An 11,819-nucleotide genomic window follows, 5' to 3' on the forward strand; every position below is an offset into this window, starting at 1 on the left:
GCGACGGACGTGCTCGTCCTCCTCGCTGACACGGTGACGTACCACCTCCGCGGTGTCTGGAAGCCTCGGCACCGTCACTGGCCCACGCGACCGCCACCAAACAAGGATCGGGTAAACAACGGGCTGCCTCCTCACCAACCTACGTCCCTCAGAAGGTAGCACCTCCCAATACCAGCCCGGTGGAGCCCAGTCCCGAACATGGGCCTGATCAAGCAGGCCTCCACCACCGCCGAGTCGACGACGACGAGGATGCGGGTTAGGCATCGTCGACGTCGATGCGGGAACTACTTCTATATATAGTTAAATAAAGTAGTTTTATTAATTAAATCAACTAGTTCAACTACTAAGCACTTACTATAAATAAATAAAGTAGTACTTATTAAAAATAAACTACTTCTATATATAGTAAAATAAATTGGTTTATTAAATCAACTAGCTAGTTCAACTATATATGAAGCACTTACTATAAATAAAATAAAGTACTACTTACTAAAAATAAACTAGTTTAACTATAGTTCTATTATTTTTCTAACTAATTTTCCTATACATACACAATAAATTGACAAAGAAAATACTATGAACAAAAAAATCATTAAAATTCTATGAAAAAAATTAGAAAAGAAAAAAATCATAAAAATTCTATGAACAGAAAAAAAATCATAAACAAATTTGACATCTAAATTACTTACACAATATGAAAAAAAATTGACATCTAAATTATAACAGAAAAAAATCATAAAAATTTGACATCTAAATTACAACAGAAAAAATCATAAAAATATCTAACACAATATGAACAATTTAGTTACACAATATGAAAAAAAATCTAACAGAAAAATCTATGAACTACACATCTAACAAAAAAAATCAATGAACTACAAAAAAATCATTAAAATTCTATGAACAAAATTAGAACAGAAAAAATCATAAAAATTCTATGAACAGAAAAAAATCATAAAAATTTGACATCTAAATTACTTACACAATATGAAAAAAATTGACATCTAAATTACAACACATCTAACAAAAAATCTATGAACTACACATCTAACAAAAAAATCAATGAACTACAAAAAAATCATTAAAATTCTATGAACAAAATTAGAACAGAAAAAAAATCATAAAAATTCTATGAACAGAAAAAGTCATAAAAATTTGACATCTAAATTAATTACACAATATGAAAAAATTGACATCTAAATTACAACACATCTAACAAAAAATCTATGAACTACACATCTAACAAAAAATCTATAAACTACAAAAAAATCTAACAAAATTAACTACACATCTAAATTAACTACTACTAACGTCAAATTAAATTAGTTGCTCACGGCGACGGCGACGGCGAGGTGCGGCGCGGGGCGGGCGGGGCGGCGACGGCGGGCGGGGCGGCGCGGGCCGGGACGGGCGGGGCGGCGACGGCGTCAGGGCGGCGCGGGGGGCAGTGGCGTCGCGGGGCACGAGGGGCAGCGACGGCGTCGGGGCGGCGCAGGACGGCGCGGGGCAACGATGGCGACGGCGAGGCGGAGACGGGCAGCCTGGCGGCGTCGGGGCGGGGAAGAACGAACTGAACGAGATTTTGACGAGTGCCAGTTATATGGACGACGCATTGGTCCCGGTTCGTGAGACAAACCGGGACTAATGCAACCTTTAGTCCCGGTTGGTGGCACCAACCGGGACCAAAGACCTCTTTTCAGCAGCCCAAAGGGCGGGAAGCAGAGACCTTTGGTCCCGGTTGGTGCCTCAAACCGGGACAAAAGAGAGGCATTGGTCCCGGTTGGTGCCACCAACCGGTACCAATGCACCCCTTTAGTCCCGGTTCGAGCCAGCAACCGGGTCTAAAGGCCTTGCGCTGGCACGTGCAGTGGGATGTTTAGTCCCACTTTGCTAGCTGAGGAGCGGCCGCACCTGTTTATGAGTGCAACTCTGCCCTCCCATTTGAACTCCTCACTATTGCAGGCCTACTGGCCTAAACTTTTGTCTCTGTCTGTGGGCCTACTGGGCAGTCTGCGGGCCTGAATCCTGGACCAATAAGGTTTTTAGTCGTATTCAGGCCGTGGTGGCCCAGTAGGTGGCAATTTTTTTTATTTTTTCCCTTTTTTGTTTTCTTTTTTTGCTTTATCTATTTTATGATAATTCTTTTTGCTATTAAAGTAGGTGCCACCAACCGGGACTAAAGGCCCTGTGCTACCCGCGTCGCGGCACGAAAGTTTAGTCCCACCTCGCTAGCTGAGGGAGCTCGAGGGTGGTTTATAAGCCCCAGTCCCGCTGCCCTCTCGAGCTCCTCTCAAATGCAGGCTTACGGGCCTAAACTCACTATATGTGCCTTCGGTATAATTTTAGTTTTAATAATACTAGGGGTTTATAAAAGCTTTTTAGTTGATTCCTTCAGTACCAGTTCTAAGGCTGTTACAAAGGCATTTTATTTGGTATAGGTTTTAAGGCTGGTGCCCCACGAGCACCTTTTAGTACCGGTTCGTGCCATGATTCGGTAAAAGAGTTTTTTAGTTGATTCTTTCTGTAGCTGTTTTTTAGTCCCACCTCACCAAGCGAGAGGCACTCACAGCGGTTTATAAGCCCCGAGTGCAGAGACGATGCAGAAGAGGCTCAATGCTAACCTGCATGTTGCTTAGCTTTAAGCCTTGAGGAATAAGGTAGACTGCACGGAGCTATGTGCAGTGCAGTTTACACTATTCCGAAAGGCTTGAAGCTAATTAACGATCATTGCGCCTCTTTTTTATTTTTAAAGACTTATTACAACTCAGAAATAAATAGAAAAAAATAAATATAGCAGAAAAGAAAAAAAACTATTTAAAAAACTACTCAAAAATAAATAGAATAAAAAATAGTTGTGATTAACTTTACAAAAAAAATGAGCATAGATGCGCTTATAGAGAAAATTAGTCCTAAATTCATAATAAATTTCTACTAACTTCAGAGAAATTCAATATGAATTTAGGTCAAATTCCCTGTATAAGGGCATCTATTTTCACTTTGAGAGGAGCTCAACAAGGCAGAGAGGGAGAGGCTTATAAACGGGTGTGAGCGCCCTTCGGTTGGCGAGGTGGGACTAAACTCTGACCGCAACGAGGACCAACCCTTTAGTCTCGGTTCGTGCCACCAACCGGGACTAATGGGCTACCTTTGGTCCCGATTCATCCCACCAACCGGGACCAATGGTGGTGGGCCAGGAGCGAGGCCCATTGGTCCCGGTTCGTCCCACCAACCGGGACCAAAAGGTCCAGACGAACCGAGACCAATGGCCCACATGGCCCGGCCGGCTCCCGGGGCTCACGAAGCGGGTCCAATGCCACCATTGGTCCCGGTTCTAGACTAAACCGGGACTAATGGGCTGACCTGGCCTGGACCATTGCCCCCTTTTCTACTAGTGTGATCCCATGGTATGGTAAGCATTGTCCATTGCACTTTGTGTACTAACCCATGGTCTATGTGAGAGTTCTATGTGGGGTTAGGTACGTGTCCATGGGCTTGCTTCAAGGAGAAGATATCATACAACCCATGGAAAGAATGACATCAAGTGGTGATCGTCATCAAGATTGCCGTGTGCAAGTTCAAGTGGAGCATCATGAAGAGATCAAGTGCTTTAATCTTGCCATCTATTGTGGTGTCAATGGACTTGTGAAGATGTGCCTAAGAGTGGCTCACCCATAGTGGACTATGGGGGAGCAATCATCTAGTCTTCATCGAGCCAACGCAATCAAGAAAGGTGGTCCAACTTGAGGGAGTCAAGATCGTCTTCATCTAGCTCAAGTGGACCATGTGCAAGGCAAATGTTTGCCCTTGATAGGTTGTATATTTTACCGGTCTCGTGGTGGTAGTTGGCAGACCGGGTTATAGGATCGTTTGCCGTACTATCAAGGGGGGCTCTCAAGTTGGTAGCTTGATTGTATCGTTAGTAGAGAGCTCAAACCATTGCATCCTTGCATCATGTTTCTTGGTTCTTGTTTGGTTATCTTTGTGATTCTTAGAGCTTATGGTCATCTTGATGACAAGCTTGAGTTCATCGAAAACGGAGTTCGCATGCGTCTTCTATGATGTTTTCGGTGTTGGAGGTTTTACCGGTCTTATCCGAGGAAGGGTTCTCACCTTTTTCTTATGGGTATTTTCTCATTTGCTTATTATTGATATTTCTATCAAGATTGTGTTAGCCCATGTCATTAGCTTTCCAACAAACTTGGTTTCGTTGAATTCGGAGTCCGTTTGCAAAAGTTGTGGCTGTTTTGGTAAAGGTTGCAGCGGTACTACCGCGACTAGAGCGGATGTAATTTTTTACTACCGCTCCTGTGCAGTACTACCGCGGCTCTTAAGCGGTAGTACCGCTCCGGACCAAAATCTCGTGTTTTGCTCAGCGGAAGTAGGCACGGAAGTATTTTTTTAGTACCGCTCGCAAGCAGTAGTACCGCTACCATTTGCGGTAGTACCGTGAGGTCGAGCGGTAGTACCGTGAGGACGAGCGGTAGTACCGCTCCAGCGGTTCTACTGGCCTTTTGCCTCCTCGCTGTTGTTTTTCAAAGGGGTACTACCGCCCTAGCGGTAGTATCGCTCCTTGGAGCGGTAGTACCGCTTTGTGCGAGCTGTGAGCATAACGGTTGGATTTTTCCCCACCTATAAAAGGGGGTCTTCTTCCCCATTGAACCTTATCCTTTGAGCTCGAGTTCTTCCCCATTGTTGACCTTCTTTGAGATTGCTAACTCTCAATCCCTCCATGGATTCTTGCTAGTTTTTGAGGGAAAAGAGAGAGGAGATCTAGATCCACATTTCCACCAATCACTTTCTCCTCTACGTGAGGGGAACCCCTTGGATCTAGATCTTGGAGTTCTTGGTGTTCTCCTTCTTGTTCTTCCTCTCATTTTCCTCCCTAGCATTAGTTGCTTCGGTGGGATTTGGGAGAGAAGGACTTGGGCACTCCGTGTGCCCTTGCCATTGCATTTGGTGCATCGGTTTGAGTTCTCCACGGTGATACGTGGAAGTTTCAAGTTGAGAAGCTTATTACTCTTGGGTGTTTGGGCACCCGAGAGCTTGTTCCTCTTGGGTGCCTTAGCGCCCTAGACGGTTGGTGTTGTTCGGAGCTCAATCATTGTGGTGTAAAGCTCCGGGCAAGCGTCGGGGTCTCCAATTAGGTTGTGGAGATTGCCCCGAGCAATTTGACGGGTACCGGTGACCGCCCCCAAGGGTTGCCAAAGTGTACTGGTTCGGTGACCGCCCCCAAGAGTTGCCATTTGTACGGGTTCGGTGACCGCCCTCAAGCGTCCCTTAGTGGAATCACGGCATCTTGCATTGTGCGAGGGCGCGAGGAGATTACGGTGGCCCTAGTGGCTTCTTGGGGAGCATTGCGCCTCCACACCGCTCCAAACAGAGATTAGCATCCGCAAGGGTGTGAACTTCGGGATACATCGTCGTCTCTGCGTGCCTCGGTTATCTCTTACTCGAGCCCTTTACTTATGCACTTTACTTTGTGATAGCCATATTGTTCTTGTCATATATCTTGCTATCACCTTAGTTGCTTATCTTGCTTAGCATAAGTTGTTGGTGCACATAGGTGAGCCTAGTTGTTGTAGGTTTTGTGCTTGACAAATTAACCGCTAGGTTTATTCCGCATTTGTTCAAGCCTAAACCGTAATTATTTTAAAGCGCCTATTCACCCCCCCCTCTAGGCGACATCCACGATCTTTCAATTGGTATCAGAGCCTCGTCTCTCTTTATTAGGCTTTACCGCCTAGAGAGTAAAGATGTCAACTAGGGGATTAGGATTCTCTGACATTCTTAGTTTCGATGGCACAAATTTTGATGTTTGGGTAATTCGCATGCTTAATCTTTTTAGGGTCATGGACCCAAATTTAGATCGAATTGTAGATATGGGTTTTTCTCCTCCAAAGGATCCCCAAAGATTATCTTTAGAGGATGAGAAAAACTCTTATGTCAATGCTCAAGATTCTAATGTGCTTTTCGATGCTTTGAGCAATGTAGTTATATTTCAACTCATGCCGTTCCGGGATGCTCATGAGTTGTGGACGAAGCTTCAAGATAAATATGGTGTGTCCAAGATTTGTGGGGATGATTGTTCTCCCTCCACCTCCCGCCGTATAGTCTTCTCAACTTCTTCTAATTCACCTACATGTGGTTTGCCACAAGGTAATGATATGGTGAGTAGTGTTGGTCATTGCAATGATGATAGTATGCTTATTGTAGATGATCCTTCATCACTATATTATTGCAATGCTCCTTCTTTGGGCTTTAACACTTCTAGCACTCCAAATGTTTCACATGCTTGTGTTGATAGTCCTTGCATATCATGTAGAAATTGCTTGACTAAATCTCATGATGATATGCTTGCTATGTCTTGTTGCCATGATAAAAATGCATCTATTTCCTCGAATTGTTGTGCTAACAATGTAGAGGAAACCGAACACTCCATGGAACAAGATGTGGTGTTTAATGGTGCCTCAAGGGATCCTACATCATCATCTATTGCTTTTTGCCTTATGGCTAAGGCGTCAAAGGTATCTCCTACTTTGTACCCCAATATGTCTCTTGATGATGATGTTGATGCTAATGATGATGAGGATAATGATGAAGAGAATGATAATGTTGCCTCCTTAAAAACTAAGGGGGAAATGATTTTTAAAGCTCTTCATAAAAATAAAATTGCTCGTTCCAACTTCATGGAAATAATGTCCATTGCCATTGATGGCAAGAAATACATTGAGGAGTTGGAATCTCATCTAGAGGAGCATGAGGTCACCATTGAGAAAATGGAAGCTCATGAGCGTGATTACGCAAATGAGATCGCGGAGCTATCTCAAGCTCTTGAACATGAACAAACCACCTCCGAATCTCTTGAGGAGACTTTTGCTCTAGAATTATCTAGAGTGAGGGAATCTCATGATAGAGCTCTTGAGGTGGCCAATGATTTCAAAACTAAAAATGCTAAGCTTGAAGTTTCTCATGCTAGACTCCTTGAGGATTTTGAGCACCTCGAAAATGGCTCAAGGGTCATCAAGGGTGAGCTCATCAAACTCACCGAGTCTCATGCCCAACTTGAAGCTTCTTATTTAAAAGAGCTTGCCAAGTTGTCCTCTCCTATTGTTGTAAATGATGATGCTTGTGCTACTAACTCTATTACTTGTGAAGCATCCATTTTGAAGGAGAATGTTGAGCTACGGGCTCAACTTGAGGTGCTATCTAGCAATTATGGGAAATTGGAAGAAAGTCATGAAAAGCTCTCAAGCTCTCATGATGATCTTCTAGTATCCCATAATGTGCTAAAGATAGCTCACGAGGCCATGATTGCTAAGGTAACATCTAGTGAGCCTCATGTGGATACTAGCACTACTTCTAGTCAAAATAGTATATTGCCATGTGCTAGTCCTTGTAATTCATCTACTCACAATGTTGGTACATCTTGTGATGAATTGCTTTCCTTGCCTTGTTGCTCTAACGATGAAGCTTATACTTCCTCTAGTACTTGTGTTGAGACTAACCATGTAGAGGAAATCAAAGAGCTCAAGGCCCAAGTCACTTCTTTGAAGAAAGACTTGGAAAAGAGTCATGAAGGGAAATCCAAACTCAACAATATCTTGAGTGTGCAAAAATCCCCCAATGACAAAGGTGGACTTGGATTCAACTCCAATAAGAAGAAGAAGTCCAAGAGAATCAAGAAGAAGGGCCAAGAACAAGTCAAGAATTCGGCCAAGATTATTTGCTTCAAGTGCAAAATTGAAGGGCATCATGTTAGATCTTGCCCATTGAAGAAGAAGGCCATTAGTGCAAGCAACAAGGGAAGAGGCCACAAGTTCAATCTCATGCTCAACCTCAAGTTGAAGAAAGGCCACTTCCCAAGAAGATTCAAGTTAATGCTTCTCTTATTGAGAAATCAAGTGAGAAGAAAGTGAAGAGTAGACATTGCTACTTATGTCGTGAGAAAGGTCACGTCGCTTCTTCATGCACTAGTGGTAACTTATCCAACCCAATTATTATTGATGATATCTATTCTCTTGGGAAGGATAAGGTTGCCAATGTGTTTGCCAAGTTTGTTGGTACTCAAAGTGGTGTCAAGAAAAGAACCATTTGGGTAGCCAAGCCTATTGTGACTAACCTCTTAGGACCCAACTTGGTTGGGGACCACCAAGCTCAAATTTGATCAATAGGTGTTGTTGGAGGGCATTGGAGACTTGGCTAGACTATGAGGAATTAAGGGGACTTCATCATTCTTATTGTCTCAAGCCAAGTAATTGGATTATCAAGTTTCTATCTTATATCCAATGTTCCTCCTTGCGGTAACTTGTACTTAAATTGTTTACATTGAAAGTTACTTGCCCCCTTGCATGTTTTGATTTTGTTCCTTGCATGTGTTTGTATATGTTGTGCTTCCAACTTGCTTATCTTGAGCAATCAAGTATGTGTGTGTTGGTTCACACATCATGTACGTGTGTGTCGTGCGTTGAGCCTTTATGCTACTTGTTTGTATCCTAGTTGGCTCGTGTGAGAGATTAATGGAACATCCCATTTTGGGGGAGTGATGTGCTTTGTGCACCTCACAATCCTATAAATGTGTGTACATGAGGAATACCATCTAGTATTGATATTACAAGATTATCTAGTCGCTAGGTGGTATATCTCTCATGAGAAATTCAAATTCTAAAAAGTCCATTGATTATCTCTCATTGGATCCTCTTATTGCCTCTTGTTAAGTTTTCTTTGGTATCACATTATGGAGGAGTAATATGCCATGTGCATATTACAAGCCTAGAAAATGTGTACAATTGAGATATTGTCACGTAGAGTTGATACTTTTAATTATCTTGTTCCTAGGTGACATGTTAGATCTACAAGTTGCAATTTGCTTGTGTGGGTGTGAAGATGATGTTGGATATCCTTGCTATCTACCATCGGGAATTCTTTCCGTCTACTTCTTGTCTTTTGACAATTGGTAGTCACTTATGTGTGGTAGAATTTATTGATCATCTTTACATTGGCTTTTGTTTTACTTGCCTTTTCTCTTGCCAAGGACTGTGTCAACTCCCGTTGTCTTCCGTACCACTTGTGGATCTTGTTTATTTCTTGTTCTTGTCTAGTGTTTTCTAGATATAGTGAAAGTGGTGATCCCACCTTGTGCATTTTCTATTCAAATGCAAATTCTCTATAATGCACAACTCATGGGGGAGCTATCCTATTTTCTATAAAACGCTCATCTTGTGACCCTTATCAAGTGTGTGTTGGTGGAAGGCAAGCCGTTTTCTATTTGGTACCTTGTGCCATCATGAAACTTTGTTGAGAGCTTGGTTTGTTTGGAACCATCCTCTCTTTGGGAGTTTGACATCTTTAATTTAGTGTGTATCAATGGATATCTCATTCCTTGATGTATCTTTAATGATATCTTCCAAGTGATGATTTCTCTATTTGGTATCCTTGTTCTCTTGGCATTTCGTTTTCATTTGGTATCAGTTCTTGAAAGTTTTGAGCATGCATGCTTACTTCATGTAGTTTATTTGGCATGCTTTCTTTATTTGACCCAATATATCGGGGAAACTCCACCAAGTCTCAAATTGGATGAGATGTGCATGATATTTATTTTCATATCTATATGCACATATTTATGTGGAGTTTTTCCTATGTATTGGTGTTTCTAACTATTTGGTCCCAATGAGTTTGGGTACCGTTTAGTTTGTGTTGTTCTTGTAGGAACATTTGGAGATGCATTGGATGCTCGACTCACTCACAAGGAAGGTGTTTTCACCATGTGCTTATTGGAGTCAAGCTAGGATGATCAATGAACTACCATCTACCTTCAATTGGTATCTACTACATCCTTCAATGGTATCTTGGTAACAAGTATCATCATCTACTTCATGCACACATTTCTTGCATCAACCTTGTGTAGGTTGTATCATGGCATGTAATTCATTCTTTCTTGTGATACTTGTTTCCTTTCTCAAAGCATTCCAAGGATGATCTCATGTTGCTAGTTGTGATGTCTTTGATGGTTGTGTGGTAGGAATTCATTTATATACAATAAGACCATATCTAGCCATGTGCTATGCTTCCAAGCAAATATCTTATTGGTATATGTATGACTTCCTTTTGGATATCTTGTTCCTTCGTGTTGTAACTATGTCGGGTGTACATCCTTCTTTGTAGACATATATCATCATGATTTCGTCTCCTAGAACCTTATACACGTGAGAGAAATTACATCTCTAGATGATATCCTTTCTTTCATGTCCACCTTGTCTTTCTTATGTTATTTCTTTGGTGGCTCCGTGAAAGCTTTTGTCTTGAGTGCGGGTCTTATCTCATTGCATCTTGATGCACTCTTTTGTGGTGAAGATCTTTTTCCTCATGCTTGTCTTGATGAGGCCTTTGCCATCTTAATTGGTATCCCTCGTCTTGATGAGGCTTTCATTTTCTATCTTCACCATGGGTTGTCACAAGCATAGGTTCTTTATATGCTTATTAGTGAGCTTGTGAACCCGTTTGCTAGTTGTGTGTGAGAATGATAGGCCTTGCACCGTGTGCCTCATTCTTTCAAGACTTTATTGATGCTTAATACTCATCCATATACTAGTCTTCTCTAGTGCATTGCCTTGACTCACACACATCATTTTGGTTGAGCCCATTCTTAAGTCGCCTCTTTTACTTGTTGCTCAACCATGTGTTTGTTGCAAGTACTAGGCTTAGTTTCCTATTTGCTCACTCGCACGTGTTGTCAGTTTCTATTGATTTTGGGGGAGCTATGATCCTATTTTGTGCACTTTGTATTCAAATACAAAAATTCTTATGTGTGCACAAATCATGGGGAGCTTCTCTAGTTTCTTTAGATCACTCCATCGCTCATATCATAATATTCTTTATTCTTGTGGCTCATAGGATCTTTGGTCTAGTTGGTTCAATTGATATCCTTTGATTGCTTGCTTCAATTGGTATATTTTGACTGCTTGATTGCTTGTGTCTCTCTTTGTTATGTCTTTGTGGCATATCATTCTTTAGCAATCTTTGTGCCTCAATATAGTTTGTGTTCCTCCAAGTATTTACCTTTGGATATGTGTATTGCATTCCACTCTCTTGTTGAGAAATACACAATTTTTGGAGGACCACAATTTATATTGGCCTTCTTAGCTTTTCGCCCATTTTGGCAATCGATGCCAATGGGGGAGAAGTTTAAGAGAGTTTTGTGGAGAAGTTTAGAGAATTATCTCCTCTTGCTTTGGTTTTGTTCCGTAGCATTTCCATCTCATTCTCATGCATCATTGGTTGTTGCATTGCATGGTGATGCATAATTCCTTGTATAAACTCTCTTGAAAGTGATTGTCATCAATTGCCAAAATGGGGGAGATTGAAAGAACATGCGGTGCCCCCATGTTTGGTTTTGGTAATTGATGACAATCTCTATGGACTAATGGTTGCCTTGAGTTATATTTGAAGGTTTTGTCCATAGGCTTTTCTTGAAGTCCATGTGTTGGTTTCAAGGAGTTTATGAGTTGACCAAGGTGCTATTAAGGAATTATCCAAAGATTGGTCATGTGAGTATTGAGCTTATTGCAAGCATGTCTTGAAGAAGAAGATTGTGTGATCATTCATGTTTACCTTCAAGACATCATCCAAATTAAGAGAGTTGGAAAGATTCAAGGTTGATCAAGACTAAGTCAAGAGTGAATCAAGTTGATTAACTCACAAAGCGTAGAAGATGTACCGAGAGGGATCAAGTGATCCCATGGTATGGTAAGTATTGTCCATTGCACTTTGTGTACTAACCCATGGTCTATGTGAGAGTTCTATGTGGGGTTAGGTATGTGTCC

Source organism: Triticum aestivum, chromosome 7B (assembly GCF_018294505.1).
Source record: "Triticum aestivum cultivar Chinese Spring chromosome 7B, IWGSC CS RefSeq v2.1, whole genome shotgun sequence".
NCBI classification, from domain to species: Eukaryota; Viridiplantae; Streptophyta; class Magnoliopsida; order Poales; family Poaceae; genus Triticum; species Triticum aestivum.